A 23,384-nucleotide genomic window follows, 5' to 3' on the forward strand; every position below is an offset into this window, starting at 1 on the left:
AGACGTAAGGGGCTATCTTTTGGGACCATACATAAGAAAGCTTAGCAAGATGTTGGTTTACGTTACATTTAAACATTTGTATATCAGTACAGTTAGGGAAGCAGGTAGCAGGAAGGAAATTCCAAAGTCTAGCTGTTCGAGGAAAGAAACTATTAAAGTAGAAAGTTAGATGGACATGTGGTCCCGCATTAACAGCGAGAAACTTATGAGCTGGTGGTGTCGAGACGGGGAGAAAAAAATCGATAATAAATGAAAGAAAAAGAAAGAAAAGCGAGTTGGATTTATTTATTTTTGTTTGTTTGTTCCTTTTCGACGGTGCCGGGCGGCCTGGGGTCCGAGAAAGCTTTGAACAGTAACGGAGAAGGTTCGAGCGTCACGTTACAATATGTCATATCTTTATGTCATATCTTTATGTCATATCTTTATGTCATATCTTTATGCTTGTGTTTTTAGTTTAGTTTTCGTTTTGGTGATAAAAACCATCAGACGTCGCTCTGATTGATCTTCGGTTTAATCACTTGAAATCGAAGCAAATCTGTAAAAATTTCTCTGCTAGGAGACACTTTGACGTCAGCAAACTCGATACACCGAATACAGAATTTATATGAATCAGAATATTAAACGAATTATTTTAATTTTTACGAAGGGCTTCCACGCGCGTTTTTACCTTCTTTATATAAAACTAAATGTAGGTAGATATAGTTCACATTCCGACACCTTACGCTTAGAACATATATGTTCAAAAGAACCTATTGTCACTTAATTAGCATAGATACACATATATAAACATATGCACCTACCTAACTTTTTATAAATTGCTGTAGATGAGTATATTCCCTGTAGTGAAATATTGAGTTGGCTAATAAAAATTGATTCATGTTTTTTTTTTTCTTTTGGAAAGAGGAAAACAAACATCAAGTTTAGAAACATAATCGAGTTCATGAAATCTATTTTCAACGTTAGATTGTGAAATCTTGAGAATGTATGCAATTTGTCTAGTTGTCAAACGGTAATCTTTTTCAACTGTGGCGTTCACGTGTTCACAGTCGATTATCTTTAATCGGCTTTAGCAAGTATAATTTTTTAAAAATTCCCTTTCAGCTACACCAGTTTATTTATATTTTTTTTACAGCATTCTTCCTTTATACATGTAATATATTTATACATGTAATATATTTATACATGTAATACATTTATACATGTAATATATTTATACATGTAATATATTTATACATGTAATACATTTATACATGTAATATATTTATACATGTAATATATTTATACATGTAATACATTTATACATGTTATATATTTATACATGTAATACATTTATACATGTAATATATTTATACATGTAATACATTTATACATGTAATATATTTATACATGTAATATATTTATACAGGCTTCTGTAGCTTTTTTTTCTTTTCTAAAGTAAAAACGCATGAGATTTCAGTACTGCTCTTCTTGGTCTTTCATTTAAAGACTTTATAAAGGGTCTCTGTAGAGTACAATAAAATTCCTTTCCATGTCATATATGTTTTTTTGCTAAGATTTAAACCAGCACATCATGCTATCAAACCTTGTGTCTGAGATCCTTAATCCAATTTGGATCCAAATCAAGTAAATTACTTGAATTCTAAGAAACTGTTTTAAATTGAAGACTTAAGCTTAATGGAACATAAGAAGTAATTTAAATTCAGAGCATCTAGCTTAATTGGTTTCCCATGATGATGGATCAACTTTAATGCAAATCTGAAATATTTGACTTTTTAAATGGCTGCTTGTGCTCATATCTTATTTTTTTAATTTGGTGAAGAAAATGAAATTTGGGGAATAATTATTAATTGATGTCTTTTACATATTATGTGAATTTTACAAAAATTGAATTGGAATGTCACTGAAATTATTTCATTTCCTCGTTGTACCTTTTGATTAAAAGTTAATTGAATTACGTTTAATATATTTCATATAACGTACCGTTACATCTAACAGATGTATTCAATAATCATGATACTTTATCAATTTTATACATGGAAATATAGCATAATATATGCATACTTGCTTTTATATAGATAAAAATGTCCACACTAACGTATAATATATATGTATGTATATATATATATATGTGTGTGTGCGTGTGTGTGTGCGTGTGTGTGTGTGTGTGTGGATGAGCGCGTGTGTGTGTGAGCGTGCGTGTACGTGCGTGTAGAGATAGAGAAAGAAGAAAAAAAGAGAAATATATTAAAAAAATCCATCTCTCAGTGCGGGCGACACACTTGTGAATTACATAATACTTCCACATGGTCATGCCTGACATAAAGAGAACATGATACTTCTGTGGATTATATAAATAGTTCTGCTCGAAATTCTGTATGGATTCCCGAGTTCGACATAAACATTCTAGAGCTCGATAGAAAGATATGAAAATTATCAGAGGTTATATCGGCCGAAACGTTATAAGAATAACACTGAAGATAAGAACAGTATTCGTAATAACCAAAATAATATAAAAAATTAGCACAAATAATATCCGCTGCGACAAAACCGCTTTAATTACCAACTTACTAACTCGGGTTTACTTAATATCCTCTTCCCCAACTATTTTAGAACATGAATTCGACAATATTAAACAAACGTTAGTAAATAATGTTACTGATAAACAGATTATTAAATTAAAAAAATATTAACCGCAATAATGCAGGAATCACATTTACACCTACTACACATATCAAATTTTATTATAAAAACCAAATGCTTTATAATTATAGAATGGATGAAAAAGTATTAAAAAATATTATTAATAAAAATGTGCAATCCATAGACCATAACAAAAAATAAAATTGATCATTCACTAAAATAAATTTAAAACCTCCAAGTTGATTATAACTAATAACTCCTCCCCTTCAACTGAGTTCTTCATGGGATAAACGTGGGGTGTAAATTCAGATGCCCTTTGGGAGAAGGTGAAAACATATACATAGGTTTGACTACCACCACTTTGTCAAGCAGATTGACCATGCATCGCTCCGAAGACAGTGCTATATTTAACCAATTGACAAGTAAATATTCCTTTTCCCCGTTTCAATCTAGGAATATATTAGTTGACAACGCATTAATACTTGAACAAACCAATAATGAATGCAAACTTGAAATGCTAGAAGTATTACTAATAAAATAATTTTAAAAAATACTATTAAAAATAATAAATTTACTCATAGCAATAACATCAAGGGATGTTTGTAAAGTTATTTATTTTAATAAGTTTACAATTGTTTCAAGATGTTATTAATGTTAATCAATAAAAAAAAATTGGATAAAAATGAATAAACAAATAAAATAAAATAATTAATCAATGGAGAAATATAAATAAATGAATAAAATAAAATAAAATAAAATAATTAAACAATAAGGTAAGGAAATATATATATATATATATATATATATATATATATATATATATATATATATATCAGAGAGGCGGTAGCACTCTCTATATAGGGATGGCCCGTACACGCCTATATACGCCTACAAAACAAAACTATTCAAATCTCAACTAAAATCAACTTATAAGTTTCAAAAAGCACATATTCTTACAGAGAAGCGTCTTACGAATCCAGCGAGTGTCAGAACGTCGGTTAACATGTCAAAAGAGAGAAAAAAAAGTGTACAAAAATGGCCAATTGTTCTTCTTTCTTTTTTCTTTTGAGACGATGTATATATATATAAATTGTTCAAAACCAGTTAGATTGATTAATTCCTGACGATGAATTTTGAATGATTAGAAAGTACTCAGGCTTATGATAAATAATGTGATTACATCATCCAGTTCCTGCTAGGAGTGAAGACTGTTATTCGGAAGTTAGAAAGGATCGAAAATAGAATTAATAGATAAAAATGTCTATTTTATTTAGTGAAATATATATATATATATATATATATATATATATATATATATATATATATATATATGGGGGGGCCGGGACGACTTGTATTCCAGATACTGTCGTGTAAAATAGTATCCTGAAACCACTTTCTCTATACAGGATATTTAGCATTCGGTAATGAGAAAAAGCACATTAAAATTCTTTATTCCGGGCGACATTGTGTTTGAACCCGATGTGTAAACTGTAAGAGTTTTAGTTCAGCACGTTTGTAATAAAAGAACAATTTTAACTACTTTAGCCGAGATCGAACCTAAAACCTTAGAGTATAATACAATGAGGTTATCCATTGGCCCGCGGCGACCAAAATGTCAAAGTATCAGAAATCAGCCATTTTATAATACAAAAAAAGGTAATCTCCGCAGGTATGCGCAAATTAAAGTTAAGACATCATTGTATGACGCCATCCCCCTTTCAACCATTTTTTATCCTTGATACCTCTTCTATTATTGTATGCGATCAGTTTTGTATAACAGTAAACAATACATGAGTCTATTCGTTTACTTTAAATCGCACACAATCACACACACCCACACAATCAGATACACACACACAATCACACACAATCACACACGCACACACAATCACACACAATCACACAATCACACACAATCACACACACACTCACACACAATCACGCACACACACACACAATCACACACAATCACGCACACACACACACACTCACACACAATCACACACACAATCACACACAATCACACACAATCACATACGCACACACAATCACACACACACACAATCACACACAATCACACACACACTCACACACAATCACGCACACACACACACAATCACACACAATCACGCACACACACACACACAATCACACACAATCACACACAATCACACACACAATCACACACACACAAACACACACAATCACACACACAATCACGCACACACACACAATCACACACAATCACACACACACAATCACACACAAACAAACACACACACAATCACACACACAATCACGCACACACACACAATCACACACAATCACACACACTCTCACACACACAATCACACACACACAAACACACACACAAACACACACACTCTCTCTCTCTCTCTCTCTCTCTCACACACACACACACACACACACACACACAGGCGTTTAGCTTTATTATCCTATTTCGGTCACCTGAATGGATTTCGACATTACTCACAAGCAACTTATTTTTTTAAACTACATTTTAGTAAAAAAATAAAATAAAAACCATTCTATGAAAGCCAGATTGACCCCATGATTTTTATGCACCACACCTGTTCAAACTGAAACACGCGTATCACAATATTCTTATGTGGATCTATATTAAAAACGCTTGTTAAACTTTGTGACATATTTCCATTCTATGGAGGTCAGGCGCGAACGCAACCCCCATAATTTTATTATAGCATATTTCTTCAAACTGAAACGTAATTATCAAAGTATACTTACGTAGATAGATATCAAAAGTCTTTGTTAAAGTTCGCGGCATATTTCCATTCTATGGAGGCCAGACGCGAGCGCAGACGATCCCTGTTTAAGCTGAAACATACTTATCAAAGTATTCCTATGCACATCTATATCACTATATCTAAAGCCTTTGGAAACATTTTTTTTGTGTGTCATTTATTTTTATTTCCATACTTTGGGGGTCAGCCACATACGCATACCCCGTACTTTTAATGAATCACCACTGTTCTCAATGTAACACACCCATTTTTTGCTCCTCGATACCTCTTCCATCATTGTATGTGGTCAGTTTTGTATAATAGTCAACCATATAGGAGCTTATTCGTGTACAGGCATGCAGACACACAGACGTTCATCTTTATATATATATATATATATATATATATATATATATATATATATATATATATATATATATATATATATACTGTAACTGTAGAAGAAAAAATAAATGTCCCCTACAAGGCTCATGTAAAATTTAAAATGTTATCTATAGCTACACAGTATCAAAAACTCCAAATCTACATGAACCTATTAACAGCCATAACTCAACTATCAGATTAAATAATAACACCAACTTAAACCAATCTACCAATCAATTACTAATCAACCCACCATATAATAATCCAACAACAGACCTAACGGAAAATAATCACAACAAGCAAGAGGTAATATATTTTGGTTCCACATCTGGCCTAATAAAACATAGAATTTCAACGCACAAACATTCTTTTAAAAATAACTCTCTGTCAAACCAAACTACTCTATCCAACTATATTTAGCAACTAAAAAACAGCAATATTCCTTTCGACTTAAAATGGCAAATAATTGAGACTTGCAAATCATATAAACCAGGAGATAAATTTTGTGCACTATGTACAAAAGAGACCCTAAAAATTTTAAAATATGAAGATATAAAAAATACAACCAAACTATTAAATTCAAGACAGGAGCTTATGACATGTAGTCATAAACGTTGGTTTAAATTTAATAAATATAAACCACCTTAAATCATTAAAAATTACTTATTAGTAAAAATAGATTACAATTTTTTTTTAATAAATTAAGTTAGACTAATTATCTCCCTTACACCCTTCAAATAAATAAAGTAAAGAAAACATGACAATTATCTCCCCTTAAAATATGTAATAGTAATATTCTCTATATATAAACCATGGCGTCTTTAAATCAAAAATACGCTAACGGAAACAATTTATTGCACGAGCGTCCCCCCTCTTTTAAAATTCATCATTCAATAAGATAAAAAGCTATTGCAAACATCTAAATGACTATTTTAACCACAGTTCCTGATTTCAAAAAAACGAAAAATTAAAAGGTAAATATCTCTATATATTTTTAAAGCAAATTTATTATGTAAATTCAAAAATATATATTTTCTCTACTTATTTCTATCTATAACCCATATTAATTTTCTCATAAATTTTAAATCCAGACCTTTTATTTCAATTTTTCAGATTCATCTGCCTTACTTTTAATGCTAGGTTTATTTATGGTGTCTCTTAAATTCAATAAAAACCCTTCAAAATTTGCTGATGAGGAGACCTTGCTTATCAAAAAACTATATATAATTATTGTACATAACTTGATGTATACCACAATAAAAAGCATTGTTTTCCGAAACGATCGTACAGATAATTGATTTTGTTGTTGTTCCTTCTTATGAAACGGATTTTTAATTTAATTATAATTTGATTTTTAAATTTTAAATTATCAATCACATTACTTAATATGTATATATATATATACATATATAGTAAGTAATTTATAAAATATATATGGCGATTAAGCTACACTGAATATTCGTGTATATATATAAAACTACTTCATTTACTCACATAAAATTAATATACGAAAGTATGAATTTATGCGTAAACTTTAAGTATTTACATCAAAAGTGCTCAATACGTAGGTAGAGCTAGTTAGTTAGTTATAAAATATGTATGGCGATTAAGCTTTATATATTTTATAACTAACTATATATATATATATATATAAATATATATATATATATATATATATATATATAACTTTTGTCTTTTTCATGTCTGCCTTTGGTATTTTCGTTATGTTTTCTCAATATTTGATTAGTATCGAGTGTAAAAAGATATCTTTACGTGAATATACACCGGAACAACTATAATTTCACTGTTCTCTCAACAGGTATCTCCATCACGCGTTCACACATTGAGTACCCTATAATGTTCACACTAAGAAGCAGTAAATGTCACGTATGCCCACTTTGTTGAGAGCTATCGAAACGTCGAGTCGTTTATTGAATTACACAAAATTCGAATCGTAGTAAGCAATCGTAAGCCGCCGGAAAGAGGAATATTGCATTATCGGTGAAAGCCATTGACTAGAACTTAAACGTTAGTGTAATAGAACAAGTATGCGGATAAATACTTTACAGGATGAACATCGGATGGAGAGAAATCAAGAGGCAGCCACAAGGAAAAGACATTAAGAATCTTTTGAGACGTGAATTATCTATAGTTATTTAAATTCAATTTATATAAATCCCAAGAAACACTCGTCTAGCTGAAAACACTATCAATAATTCCCCCCACTCTTTACCTGTGCCTAAACCTAAACGTAGATTCCATGAATAAAGCTTATTTCTTAGAACTGTACGCCTGTGGAATTGTCTTGTTTTCCTGCTTTCCAGCTGACTACAATATAGTTGTCTTTAAGTCCAACGTAAATAAGTTCTTGATGAGTCGTTCCACTTAAGTTAACAAATTTACCGAATTTCCATTACTAAAGATTACTATATTGTCCAAGTGACTACTGTACACTCTTAACCCTTATCCTCGAATGGTCTCTTGGCCTTGATAAGTGGTGATGCCTATGTAAAAAATTTCAATTATGTGCTTGTTTTTCTTTTTTTTGTTTGTTTTTTTCCCCACGTTCACTCCTTTAAAAGGCATATCACCACTTGGACGTAAGAGACTACTATTTAGAACGATGCCTACGAAAGCTTACAAGATGCTAATTTACGCTACATTTAAACTTCTGCATATCAGTACAGTCAAGAAAGCGGGTCACAGGAAGAGAATTCTAATGTCTGACTGTTCGAGGGAAGAAACTATCAGAATGGAAAACTTTCAGGCATTTGCGGACCGCAACAGTGAAGCGGTGAGATTTTGTTGCTAAGCGAGTTTGTCGGGGATATTTACGTCAGAGGCACAAGTGCAACGAGTTCATTAGAGCACATTCCATTAAAATACTCGTAAAAGGCACAGAGATGCAACATTGCAGCTATAGGGCAGAGGTTAGAGCTTAGTTGACAAAGCGGCAACTACTAGATTGAAGACTCTTTTTAAAACCCTATACAAGAGGGGGTGACTAGTGGTAGATGCACCAGCCCAGATGGGCCAACAATACTCCATGCGTGGCGAATGGTGACCTTGTAGAGGTACAGGATACTCTCAGGTGTGAAGTGAGTAGTCTTTTAGCACGATAGAGGGAACCCACCTTCTTTGCAGCAGCCTTAGCAATATCTTCAATGTATTTGTTCCAGTTCATATTGCTCATGAGTGTTAGGCTGAGGTGTTTGGAGGAAGAATACACAGGTAGTGTTATTTGTTATGGTAGGAAAGGCATCTTATAATTGTTAAAGAAGAGCAGCTTAGTCTTACTAGCAATAAATGTTACCGTTTGTTACTCATATTTAGCCCAAACAAGGCACGTCGCTACTGGGACGTAAGGTGTTACTGTTAGGGACCATTCCTACAAGGGTACTACTTTAAAAGCTGAGCAACGAGATGTCTATTCACATTACATTAAAAATTCCGCAAAAAAAAAACAAGAAACAGAAAAGGAATTCCAAAGTCTAGTAGTTCGAAGGAATAAACTATGAGAGTAGAAATCTTTCCGACATCTAAGAAGCTCTGTAGTGAAGAGATGGAATTTTGCTGTTTTCAGATTAGTCAAGAGTATTTACGTCGAGGACACACAAGTGTTACGAGATTGTGATATCACATTTAATTAAAATACTTGTAAAATAGGCACAGGGGTGAACCATTGTGGCGATGGGACAGGATTTGAAGCTAGTTTGACAGTGAGGGGACTTTTTTTAAACTCAGTCTAAGAAGAAGAGACTAGTGGCAGATTAACCAGCTTAGATATAACACGATGAAGACTCTGGTTAATCTCAGTCAAAAGTCATGTCCTGGTCAAACGAGACCAATATAACACGGTGAAGACTGTTGCGTTCACCGGTACATAAGTGTAGTCCTAGGTGTTTCCGATTTCGGAACATACAAGAATGTTCGATAGCGTGATCTTGGTCGCTTTTATGATGACGGGATTTATGCACGCTTCCTATATTCTTTGCTCCAGCAGAAAAACAAACTTAAAAATATATATAAAAAGAATACAAGAAAAAAAACAACGTCCGCGAGCGCTGTGTTGTCTGACCTTCTCTTCTTTTCTTACTTGCTATCACCTGAAAGAAATTAGCTCCAATGGGTAGCATTCGTTGTGATTTTTCACGACTTCTATACGCAACAAAATAAATGACTTCAGTCGTAAATATTTGAGTTTTCTTTTATAAAGATTAATTCTTAAATACATTTTCTATACAATTGTATTATTTTACAGTTACAAAAAGGGAAAATATGTGCAATTTCTTTTCTGTTCAACAACGCAACTGCTTAGACAGTGATTCTAAACGAAATTTTTTTGTTTGACCACCGATTTAGCTTCTCTCCCTCTCTCTATCTGTCGGTCAGTAAGCGGGTGTGTAGTGTAAATGGAAAGGTGGATAGACTCAACTCTCGACTCCAAAACACGCTCTGTGCACATTTATAGGGCGTTTGAGAGATATGGGTTTTTCATTCAGCCAATCCATCTTCATAACGTCAAATTTGGCTTCGCCCTGATTGGTTAAATTGGCTAAATCAGTTGTGCATATCAATTAAGTAATTTCCAACATAAATTTAATTTTTCCACACAAGTTTTCCACACTGGCGAAATCTTAAAACCTTGAACCTAGGGTCATATCCAAAAACAATAGTATTCGACACAATGCAACGATTTCTTTTTATAAAACAACATTATTATTAATATTATTATTATTACTTTCCTCATTCCCGACGTTATTTTTCCTCTTGTGATTTGCGTCACCAACCAAACAATTTGGATCAGCAAGACAACCGGTTGTTGCCCGGGATTGTTCGCATAATTAAAAAAAAAAAGTTCCAATTTAGCTCTAATTCAACTGTTACTGATGTAATTTTCGACCATCACAGTTGGTTGGGTCATAAGATTAATAACAATATTTTATACATGAGCGAATAATGGTTTTGGAGAGGTAGCAGTTGTGAGTGTTTGTATGTATAGGCAGGGCGTCATGTTGCGAGTGAAACAGTCGCATTTGCAGTTGATTTTTCAAAATGGCGACTAGAAATAATGAAACGCTTTATTTGGCGTTTGTATTTCTTTTGCCTATAATCTTCAAAAGCTCATTACTGAGTGAATAATATATTTTAAACCTTTATTACTCTTCAATAAAACGAGAAAAGTCAAATTATTTAAACAAAAGGTTTAATAGAACAATATACTACATCTTTAACGAAAGTTGTTTTAAAAACACCCAAAGAAATAAAAATGTTTATACATGCTTCAACATAAAATTCAGTGTATATTCAGAATAATATTTATTTTTTTAATACAGAACAATCTTAATAGAGTGCATTCTTATCAAGGAACGAATATGTCATATTCCAAAAATCACATGAGTTTAGCTAGTAACTTTTCTATTTGATTAGTAAATGAAAATATTTAGCCATCAAATGTAAACTCAAGATAAATTAGTTCTTACAGCTCTAATAGAATTCACTCCTATTTAATTAACCGATCACCATGCTTGCAGTGTCATTAGGGATTATGGGATATATCAATAAAGACAAAGAAAGAGTGGAAACCGCTCATGAAAATTTAGAAGCTTCCGAGTTTTTGTGGAATTGTAACAATACGTGTTAAACATCAATTAATGAGTATTCCCAAAATTCAGATTTTGTGGTATATTTTAAGATGCTTTAGGGTTCATAATTTGGGGGATAAACTCTCATTTGCAAATTGAACTCTTCGGTTGGCCAGAAGAGTTGTTTGTTTATGTCATACTCCTATTCTTCAGATCATGTATTTGATGTAGCGAATGTGCTGACGTAAGTGTGCAATAAGCCTTTGGACAGAGAAGTTTTTACATTTTTGCTAGTATTTTTGGCTTTTAATGGAAGATCAAGCAAAGAACATTTGATGCTTTTTGACTGCAGTAAAGGGGGAAAACGATATACAAATATACTAAGCGTATGGGAAGAATGTTGTTAAAAATGAGTGTGACAGACGTGCTTTGTTCGATTTTGAAAGGGATTTTTTCAGCGAGCCCTTCTCCATGCTGAGGCTGGTTAAATATGGTCGACATTGACCAAGTGAAGCCGTAGTTGGACAAGATTCATCCCTACTAAAAAGGAACGTTGTCTCTGTGTGTGTCTGTGTATGTGAGTTCGTTCCCTATAGATTCGAAAACGGCGTCGCCGATTTTTATGAAATTTCACACGAACGTACTTAATGCACCTGGCAGTGTTCTTAGATAGGGTTTGTATCAGAATATATTCGATAAGTATCGATAATCGACAATCAAAATAATTCGGTGAAAGTAAGAACAGGCGATTTTGACAAAAATTTACATCTTTCACAGACTACCATGACAAGTGCAAGCATCGAAATATAAAATCGACAGTAGGTTCTTTGATATGACAGGGGCGCATTCGAAATGAATGTTTCTGTTTAAAGCACAATTGAACTGTGATTCTTTACTTTTTCATTTGAAACTTAAATTCAAGCCATTATCACCGCACAAGCAGTAATTCAACACATAACATTGACAGTATGTTATTTGATATGACAGGGGCGCGTTCGAAATAAATTTTTCTGTTTAGAATACAACTGAAGCAAGATACTTGATTTCTGAATTTTAAACTTTAATTCAATCCATTATACAGAAAAATAATTTTATAAAATCAACAGTAGGTTCTCTACAGTGCAATGTAGACTACAATGTATTGTAAGTCACTGGGGGGAAGCATGTGAAACGTCTTCCCGATGCACTGCGATGAGTCCCCAACTAGATCAGGTAATCAACCGATTTGATTGAAAAATAGGCGATTTCGCCGATTTCGATAGCAAAAAATATGTGGGAGTGTCAAACATTCATTGGTCCTTATTAAATCCCGGACAACATCGGGTCTTCCTGCTAGTAAATATATAAATCGCAGATATTCTCAAGATTTCTAAAATCGAGAAAATGAAAACGAACCAATTTTTAACTAACCCAATACCTCATACTATTATACTGTTGAGTGTTTATGGCGTGTCTATTTCATGTGTTTAATGTCATGTTATATCCTTAGTATAGAATGCGTGTATATGTACCGAGTTGTGATTGTCTAGTGTATGTGCACATATATTTATAAGTGTATATACAGTTCAGCAAACATGGAAATTTAACAATTTACAAAAATAGTTCCTTACAGGACGAATAAACATCTTTCTATGGGATTATTCAAACCAAAAATGGGGAAAACATACCTTCTTCGTCGGTTATTCTTGACTGTCATTCTGTAAGCTGTAAGAAGATTTCTTAAGGAATGGCAACCGACACCCGGCTTATTTTATGCAACTTTATTTTCTGTTCGTCTTGCATTTTGCTACGCGTCTGCTCTTCAACTCAACCAACTTCTGACTAAGTCACTCTCCAATTGAGTCTTGGTTTTTTCTCTTTACAAACTCTCTCTACGTATATATATATATATATATATATATATATATATATATATATATATATATAATATATTGTTTAACGCTCTAACAACGTGACTAACTCTGACCAACTTTCACTGTATCTCATGTATGTCATTATCTGTAATGTGGCTAAAGATTCCGTTAGCTGATCTTTGTCACCTATTTACCCATTATTTATAAAGACTAAAATTGCTATTTGTTCTAAAATTCACTTTTACCAAATTAATATTTCGGTTATATACGCGGGGTGTGCAATAAGTAATGCCCCTGACCCACTTCCCATAGCAGTAGAGCAACGAAACTTGGCACAGCTATTATTTATTTATTTTTTCATTACATTTTCACCCCAAACAAGGCACATTACCATTTTGTGTAGGGGCTACTATCAAGGGCACAACTATTGGGGTACTATGTTGGGATTTGGGCAGCAAGATGTCGGTTCACATTACACTTGAATTTCTGCACGTCAGTACAGTTGGGGAAGCAGGTAGCGGTTCTGGGGAAGAAACTATTGGAGTCGGGTTTGTCAAGGGTGTCTACGTCGTGGGGACACAAGTGTCTGCAGTTCGCCAAAGCATTCACCATTAAAATACTTGTAGAACAGGCAGAGAGGTGCAACATTTCGTCGATGGGACAGAGGCTGAAGCTTAGATGCCAGTTCAGGGCCTATCAGACTGGCGACTCTTTTTTTAACCTTGTCTAGGAGCGAGAGACTAGTAGCAGATGCACCAACCCAAATGTGACAACAATACTACATACACGGGTGAATGTTGGCCTTATAGAGGTACAGGATACTTTCGGGTGTTAGTAGTTTTCTAGCACGGTAGGGAGAGCCTACCTTCTTCGCAGCGGCCCTGGCAATGCTTTCAATGTAATTGTTCCAACTCATGTTTCCTGTGAACATTAGCCCCAAGCAGTTTACAAGATGTACTCTCAGATAAAGAGTCACTGGCCATTGCTATTGGTGGCAGAGAAGGTTGCCTGTAATTATTGAAGGAAACCAGTTTAGTCTTGGCAGTATTGAATGTGACCATCCATTTTTGTCCCCATTCCACTACAGATTGGAGGTCATCCTCTAGTGTTTTTGCCATTTCTTTAGATATGTGTTCATTTGTTTTCCTGTCGTGCCCGTTATAGAGTGTGGTGTCATCAGCATATATACCCATCTCAGAGGCAGTTTTGTCGGGGAGGTCATTAATAAATATTAGGAACAATAGAGGTCCAAGGATAGACCCCTGAGGTACTCCGGCGTTTATATCACACTGTTTAGATGTACGACCGTCGAGGACAACCTGGATTTTTCTCTTATCTAAGAAGGATTTAATTATGTTAAGCATTCTACCAGTGATACCGTATTATATTCGTATTTTCCTGAGGAGACTCTCATGCCACACCCTGTCAAAAGCCTTAGATATATCTAGAGCTCTGCTCTCCCCCGTTTTGTCCAGTGAATAGTATATACGTTCAGAGATTACAGTGAGGATGTCTGCTGTGGAACGGGCTTGTCTAAATCCATATTTTTGTCAGTCAGAAGTTTAGCATCTGTAAGGTGATGGACTAGAGCATGATTACTTATGGTCTCAAATATTTTGGCGAAAAGTGGAAGGAGGTTAATGGGGCGATAATTTGATGGGTCAGTTCTTTCGCCAGAATTCTTGAATACTGGTACAACAGAAGCAGTTTTCCAACAGCCCGAAAAGCAAGATTCATTAAGGCATTTTTTGTAGAGTTTGGAGATAACTGGAGCTACTTCGGCTGAGCATTTTTAATAGCACAGTTGAGATGAGATCGGGTCCACATGCTTTTAAAGTGTCAAGTCTTTTTATGATAGCATGCATCTGAGCAGGGGTGATTTTTAGATCGTCTAGCGTGGCGTCTGTCCGCAAAGGAAAGTCACGTAGGGGGTGGTTGGAAGTGTCCAGTGTGGAGTTTGAGGCAAACCGACTGGCAAGCATATTAGCCTTCTCGGTTGCTGAGCAAACAACCTCATGATTGTTGGTTTGTGAGGGAATTGTTGATTGCCCATTATTTACTACACTGTTGTAGATTCCTAATTTTTGTGCTTCGATGCGTTTTTTAGTGGTTTCAGTAAATTCTCTCTTAGCTTTCGCTATTTCTTTCTTAACGTATCTTCTAGCTTCTATATACTTCTGTCTGTTTGAACTGGACTTATGCCGGTTAAATCTGCGGTATGCATGCTGCCTTTGAGCAATCGCAGTTGCGCAAGTCGAAGTAAATCATTGGGGAGAGTGGGGCTTGCTATAAAATTTCCGCATGGTAACCTGTGCCATTTTGAACCATTCAGTGGTCTCATTTGCGCACTGTTCAGCAGGAATAGAAAAAATATTTCCCCATAGGGCATCTTTGATAAGATCTATGATGGCTTCCCAGTCAGCCTTTTTATAATATCTCGTTGTTTTGAGCACTCGCTCTTCAGTTTTGGGTCTAGAGTTTATGGCGATTTCGACCATTATCACTGCATGATCAGCGTTCCCAACTGGGCTGTCAGCATTTGTTATACAATCATCGGGAACTGTGGACAGAAACAGATCTAGAATGATGCGTGTTGTTCTGGTTGGTCAGGGGAACGGGTTTGAAACGTAACCATTTGTGATAGGGAGTGATTATTCTTTCTCTACATAGGAACCACCTGTAAAACAGAAACCACAATTAGTTCAGAGTTGTAATTTGCCACATAACCCGTAGAGATACAAATCATTGCACATGCAAAATTTCAGTTAGATCAGACAACTGGAAGTGGGTCAGGGGCACTCCTGTCGTATTTTAGCTGACCAAACATCTAGATTTGGAATTACATTAATCATAATAATAATCGTCAAGGACACTTGGCGTTGCTCCGGTAGTTCATAATATAACAATATTTGCATTGAATTTGATCTATAATAATTAGACATCAAATTAAGTAAGATTCCCTGAATTTAATCTTTTCTTAAGAACTTTTACCATTGAGCCTTATTTTTTATACAAGCTCTATAATTAAAATAATATGACGGGTGTTGATCAAAATTAGAATAAGTATTGTAGACATAAGGTTTACTAGTATTATATGCTGATTTAAATCCTCGCAAGGAGATATAAAAGTATTATTTTTTTTACTTGCGAGTCACCATTTATCGAGGCTTGAAGCCACTCGAGGAGAAGGGTTAATGAATGTAAGGTAGTAGTGTAGTAGTTGTTAATGGTGTAAATTGGATCGAATTTGATTATGGAGAGGGGGGGCAATAAGAATTTCTTTGCATTGGATTTGAAGATTACCATGTTGTATTCAATCGGGAAGCAGGCCAGCGGAACAGTCTTCCACGGGCGGATAGTTCTGAGAAAGAAGTTTTGTTCATGAAATCTGCGTTTAGATTTAGGCACAGATAGAAAATGGGGAGGGTAACATCGTATATAATGGTTGTTTCTGGTCGAGTGTTTTTGTGAAAGTTTAGTAAGGAGGAAACATAGATTGCATTTCAGTCGAACACTTGCCATGAAAATAACGACAGAGCAGAGACAGACTTACAACGTCTGTGGTGCAAAACTATTGTGGTTCAACCGTGATTTTTACATGATAATGGCAATCCATGACCCGTGGACCATATCTGACTCGCGAAAGTATAAAAAGAAAACCAAAAGAAATTATCAAAAACACCGCTAATATAAAAAGTCGATTTTCTCTGTGTCTTCCGGGTAAAATAGAACAATTTGAAAGTTCATTTGCATTTATAGAAATTCTTTGTGATCCTTGTCTTTTTTATATATTTGTTTTAATCCAAACGATTGCTTTTTTAATAAGGTTTTATATAAAGAAGTTTACATATTCGTTGGATTACTCAAAATACTATTATCATCTTAATAGCCATTTTCTAAACGTTGCAGCGATTTAACCTCCAATTTTTCAATTGTATCTTGTAATACTCGGAATCTTTCTGTCGAACACAGGAATTTGCATGAAATTTTGAATGGAACCTTATATTTAATCTATGAGTCTAGTATGCTCTCCGTTCCGTCGGCATGGCCAGGTAGAAGTCTTAACTAATTACCAATCTGTTACGAGTTCTATTCGGCATAATTAACAGAACAAGCGCTTGCTACGCCGTGGATTAAATAAAGGCTTCTGTTCGAAATTCCGTAAAGATTCCCAAGTTCGACAGAAAGGTTCCCGAGTTTGACAAGATACACCTGAAGAAGGTCACAGGTTATATTGACCGAAATGCTTTGAGAATAACACTTAATCTAAATAGCTCAGTATTGTAGCGATATCTATCTATCTATCTATCTATCTATCAATCTATAAAGTTAAGTTTTTTTTCTCACTCTTACATTGATATTAAAAACCATTTTTTCGATTCAAAAAATATTTAAAGCGAACTTCTTTATATACTCAGTGATGAATATGCGAGCGACTACAGAGACGTTAACTAATTTGCATATTCTTTTAAACTACGAGTATTAATCATTTATTCATTTTCTATGGTTTCTTATTAAATGACTGATTTTATATCGCAATTACGATGAATTCTAGTTATGCATAGTTTCTACATTTTGCAAAATTGCGAAGAATTTAACATCAAAAGGTTCTAGCATGCGGATATACACACACACACACACACACACATACATATATATATATATATATATATATATATATATATAAAGTCACCTTGTCGGTGTGTGTACGAAACGTCTCTGCTAGCTCCTATCTGAATATTTGGTCTATATGAAAATCGCTCCTATCTGAATATTTGGTCTATATGAAAATCGCTATATAGGGTAGTTTACTTGCCGGTAAAATAGCTGCTAAGAGGTGAAAATTGAAAAACTAAATATTAACCTTCGTCTGGCGTAAGTCGGCTATACATGTTTTTTTTTCTGCGCATGCTTTATAGGTTAAACAGTCTTATTTTATATACTTTTTGTATACGTATTAATTGAGGCTATACACTAACGGCGGAAAGCTATATGTTTCGGTTTCGATTCTAACAAATGGCACAGAAGCCCTTTTGTTTTTACTTTTAAAATCATTACTATATATTAAGTTCAATTTAATAATTGCTAGAGAATTGGCTCTAAAATAATAAATATGAAATCTGCATGAATTAAAATATCATATTTAAGCGTATTTTTCGACCAGGCAACGCCGAGTCGCCTGCTAGTATAAAAATAAAATGAAGATAACGAAACATTTTATAGAAGTGCTTTGCAACTCTCTCCCTATTACTCTCCTCTTTTCTGTTTCCCTCTATAGTGTTCATTTAACAAGTATATGAAGGCAATGACACCACTTATGTACGTAATGAAACAGTGATAATGTGATAAGCAGCCTTAATATCCAATTTACAACGTCTTATTGCCTTACTAAAATCCGACTCCTGCAACTTTTCAGAGATCTCAACAACGTGGGCGGCCGTAAGCTTCTAGGTGGGAATCTTTTCACTGGAAAATTACGATGTCCTTGACAGAGATAGGAATAAATGTAACTTCAAAGCTTGAGTAGGTGTCCGTAACAGTCAGGGATATGTCCTCGACAGACAGTTCGACAGAAATTTTGTTGCTGTTAAACTGAGTAATGCGTCTGTTCAATCACAAGATGTTTACCATCCGATGTTTTACCATCCGATGTTTTACCATCCGATGTTTTACCATCCGATGTTTTACCTTCTCTGTTTTACCATCCGATGTTTTACCATCCGATGTTTTACCATCCGATGTTTTGCCTTCTCTGTTAAATGTTAGGGTATTTCATGGGGAACGTGCACCCTGCGTAAACGTTTTTTGAATGACTGCTCCCTGAAAGCGCATGCACAAAAGATTTTTATTGGTTTATTTAATCACAAAAACTTTTTTGAAATACTACTTTAGGCAAAAAAAGTCCAAAAGTATTATTTGAATATGTATTTAAAAATAAATGTAACAAAAAAAATATTTACTGGGGTAAAAAAAAAGCAAAATAAAATAAAATAACATGAAAATAAAATAAAATAAAACCAAGCACGAAATAAAAGTATGAATCGAAGAAAAAATTAAAAAAACAAATATATGCTCGATTAAAGTAGTGTTTGATATATACACGAAGAAAGTGAAAGAAAACTTTTTGTGCATTTCAGGGAGCATCAATTAAAAAAGAAAAACGTTTACACAGGTTCCACGTTCCCTGTGAAGTACCAAAATTAGTTTATTTCGAATTGCTTATCGAGAAATGCCAATGCTGGATATTTGGCAGGTGCCCTGGGAAGAACTTTAAAGGAAAGTCGGCCAAATCCTGGATCCAGGTGCCCCGGGAAGAACGTCAAAGAAGTCAAAATGGAAGACGTAGAATCCCCGGAGATCAGGTCAGCAAGATTGGCCAACCTTTTATCAATATGCGTTGTGGAATGGTTTAGACGTCACCTGTACCAATAAAATAGAGAGGCAGACAACGGGCGGGAGAGAGAGAGAGGCAAGACTAGTAACACAATTTTCTTCCACTGCTATCATGAGCGATTATATGCCTTAAGTAATTCGTAATTCCGTTTTTAATATCGCCTGTATTGAGGATTGAACCTTCAAAACACTGTTACTTTGAATTGATTGTTAATTAACAATTTTATGCATTGCACCACATGTTCTTTAGATTTCTAATCTATTTTTGTCGTGACTGACAAAACGAATGCAAGTTACTTTCGTGGATTAAAAAAAAGACTCTGTTCGATTACTTGCTCCATACAAAAAAAGTAAAATTAGTCTTCGTGAAAAAAAGACGCTTGTATTTGGGTGAACGTTTATTATTCTCCAAATTTCAGCGTCTTCAGAATATTTAAAAAGTTTTACAAGGCAGAATATCGGCACAACATCGCATTCGAAAATTCAAATATCTCGGACTTCCATGATTTTTTAGGAAATCGCTAGACAATTCATGAAGCCACTTGATGTAAGGAGCTAAAAATATATTACTTCAAGATCAAAAACTTACCAACGATAATTGTTAGATGGGATAGATTCTAACCCAGAAAACAGCAATTCTTCCCTCTTTGTCAGAAACATCGCTCTTGGAATGTAAGGTCGAAAGTAAACCCAAAACCACTTCTTAGTGTTTAGTCTAATTTGGTCTCTTGATCTCTCAAAGTAATATCTCGCCAGAATCATCTTTGAATAGTTTCGGATCTATCTTGAATAATTATTCTTTTCTGTACGTAGTAAGAACTTCTACGTATCTAGATACACTGATGACAATCATCGACCATGGAGAAAAAGTAGAGAACACGAGCTGAGAGTGAAAAACACCGCAAAGTACAAGCAAGCCACACTAGTCAGCGAAAAGGTAAAGGCGTGTCAGGTAGTCATATTTATTTGAAGGAACATTTAGACGCTTGAAAATTAAAAAGGACTAAAATAATTAAATGAGCACACAAATAGCTCGCCTATCGAACTTTAATAACAACATCGTTACAGAACCACATGAAGGTCGTCAATATCAACAAGAAATACAATTTGCCTGAGCGGGCATCTGGGTTTAAACGAGGCGGGGGGTGGAGTTGCTAATGAATTTCAAATTGACTGTAGTATCGTATGAGTTGGACCTCTATCTCGCTATGTTTTACCTAGACTGAGCAGTTGTCTCCAGATAGATATGTCATATAGCCAACTTTCAGTCAGGTGACTGGACAGTGTAGGATCAGGTGGTTTGTGTAGATTGGGGAGTATTTGCCTTTGCATGCGTTTCTTTACTGCAGTCCTGCAGTGTTTTGTTCTGATCCGGTTTGCGGCTACCCACTGCTTCCTACTATTTGTAGCAAAACCTGGGAGTCACAAAGTTGGGTCTTCAATAATGGGCCCTCCTTTAGAAGTATTGCTTCTCCATTACTACTTCCATGTTTCAACTTTACATGCAGTATATGTTAGTCAGGTAAGATTACATACATCGCCTAGTATTCACAAATTCTCACCTATGTGGTCCTGACCAAGCTGAAACCCGTTGACAAGGTCGATGGAAAATGCTTTGATCATTTTATCGCTACAGATGCAATCCTCTATCTGTATAAGAACCAAAATATGTTCATAGAAGGCGCTGTTTAGACTAGTTAGATATTAAATAATTAAGAAAAAGAATTTTGCTCGCTCGCTCTCTCTCCCTTTCTTTTTGTCTTTCTCTTTGTCTTTATCTGTGTCTATTTCTCTCTCTCTCTTTCTCTTTCTCTCTCTCTCTCTCTCTCTCTCTCTCTCTCTCTCTCTCTCTCTGTGTGTAATATTTGATCTGCCAAACGTGAATATTGATCGCCCGAATAACCTTTAAAAACTTTTGGGTCTGTTTTGATAAATTATCCTTTTTGTGGACGAGATAAAACCGCCTATTTATCTAGCCACAGTGATGACGATCTTTGACCTCAAAGTTGAGGGAACAAGTGACAGCATGGGTCGAGAGGGAAAGACACGACAAAGCACGTGCGACTTACCCTAGGCATCGAAGAGAAAAAGACATGATTGTATAAGAAACATTTAGACGCCTGTCGTTGATAAGAAAAAAAAATTCCAACTGATTCAAATTTCAAAATTCCTTACTTATATATTAAAAAAAAACATATCAATACATACACAATGGAAAAATGGCAAACTTACTGGAATAAATTTCCCAACAACAAATTATACAAAATAATGCCAAAAATTAAAAAGCAGGAAGAAAACACCAAACTAAATAGAAAAGAAATCACACTAACAAGAATAAAAATGGGACATACTAATTTAACCCATTCATATGTTTTGAGGAAAGAGAGTTAACCCATTTGTATATCGTGTCAAACTCCGCTCGCAAATAAACACATTCTACTGGAGTACACTGACTTTTTAACAACGAGAAATAATTCATATGAAGAAAAACATTAAGGATTCGAGAAAAACAAACACTGCAGTATACTTTTTAAAAAATTAGCCTTTATCGACAAATTTATAAAAGAAAATATCGCTCCTATGTCAGCTAGAGTAATGAGTAAAGGCCTCCTAAACTCGCATATATATAATGACCCAAAGAGTTGAAATGCTGTAAAATCCAACAAAACAAACAAACATATAACAAAAACGACTAAAGAAATTAAATAAGTACGCAAATAACTCACGTATGGAATTTTAATACCGGCATCGTAAGAGGACCACTTCAAAATTGCCAACATCAACAAGTAAATACATTTGGTAATATCGGGTTTTGGCGTCCGGCTTCGTACGAAACTTTATAGGACTATCAAATTTACATGCATGTACCGAGTCGCACGTATATTCCAGTAAGTGATGACATACAGCGCCTAGTATCCCCAAATTATCACCCGTCTGATACTTACAAGGCTAAAATTTGCTTAAGTTCGATGATCTAACTAGAACCGGTTTGTTAACGCGATTAAATTGTATATTGCATAAGTAAGAGTGATAATAAGTATTTATAACTTATATCTTAAGTTCTACTAATTGTGAAAGCGGTAGCCTCAGGCCCAATGTGCGCCGTTTAAGAGTAAAGTCTTATATCTGACAAGGACGAGTTAAATGAAATCGAGGTGAATTAGAGACCTTGCCCGAGGGAGACAAATATATAGAACTGGCATGACTTGTATATCCGCGTCAGTTTTAATAACAGCCAGCGACGAGATATTAATGGTTGCGAAGTTAAGATAAACATGATTGATGTACTGTTTAATTTGAGGGAGTTGCGTCGACTAATTTATAGTATACATGATCTATGTCTTTTGCTTCGCCTTAAAGTGCGCTCCTTACGTGCATCCGCTTATAAATTATCGTGTCAACGGAGGGGGGGTGAAATGCATGAGCACGTGGCGAGCTTGAAAGAAAAAGAAAGAGAACACATTTTCAGTGTATAAAGAAAAACATGTGTGTAAAAAAAAAAAAGACAAGCCGCATATTAACGCTTGTCACTTAGCGTAAATAATTAATCCGTGTAAAAAGAATTGAGCTTTGTAAGCAGTCGGTTGTGCGAATCTACAGAAAAATAAGTATTATATATTTCACTACTTCTTGGCGAGCATGATTAAACACTCAGCATCCTAGTTACTTAAAACATTTACAATTTTGGCTATACTAAAGAGCTGCTATACGTCGAAACGGGCGTCCTTGAATGACAATATGTGTATATATTCGATTTAGCTCATATT

General features: G+C 34.6%; 1 protein-coding gene across 3 annotated transcripts in view; it reads left to right on the forward strand.

Annotated features, from left to right (window-relative positions):
- LOC145296664 (orexin receptor type 2-like) overlaps positions 1-23,384 on the forward strand; it is a 522,856-nt gene that overhangs the window by 142,564 nt on the left and 356,908 nt on the right. Inside the window, exon 1 of one of the 3 annotated variants that reach the window (XM_080142606.1) lies at positions 19,052-19,586. The exons of the other annotated variants lie outside the window; for them this stretch is intronic. The gene's annotated coding sequence lies outside the window, so the exon portion shown is untranslated. Of the gene's footprint in view, positions 1-19,051; positions 19,587-23,384 lie in introns of those variants that run through there. 3 annotated transcript variants of the gene reach the window in all.

The sequence above is a fragment of the Euprymna scolopes genome, chromosome 17 (assembly GCF_053919585.1).
Source record: "Euprymna scolopes isolate OS-2025 chromosome 17, ASM5391958v1, whole genome shotgun sequence".
Taxonomy (NCBI): domain Eukaryota; kingdom Metazoa; phylum Mollusca; class Cephalopoda; order Sepiida; family Sepiolidae; genus Euprymna; species Euprymna scolopes.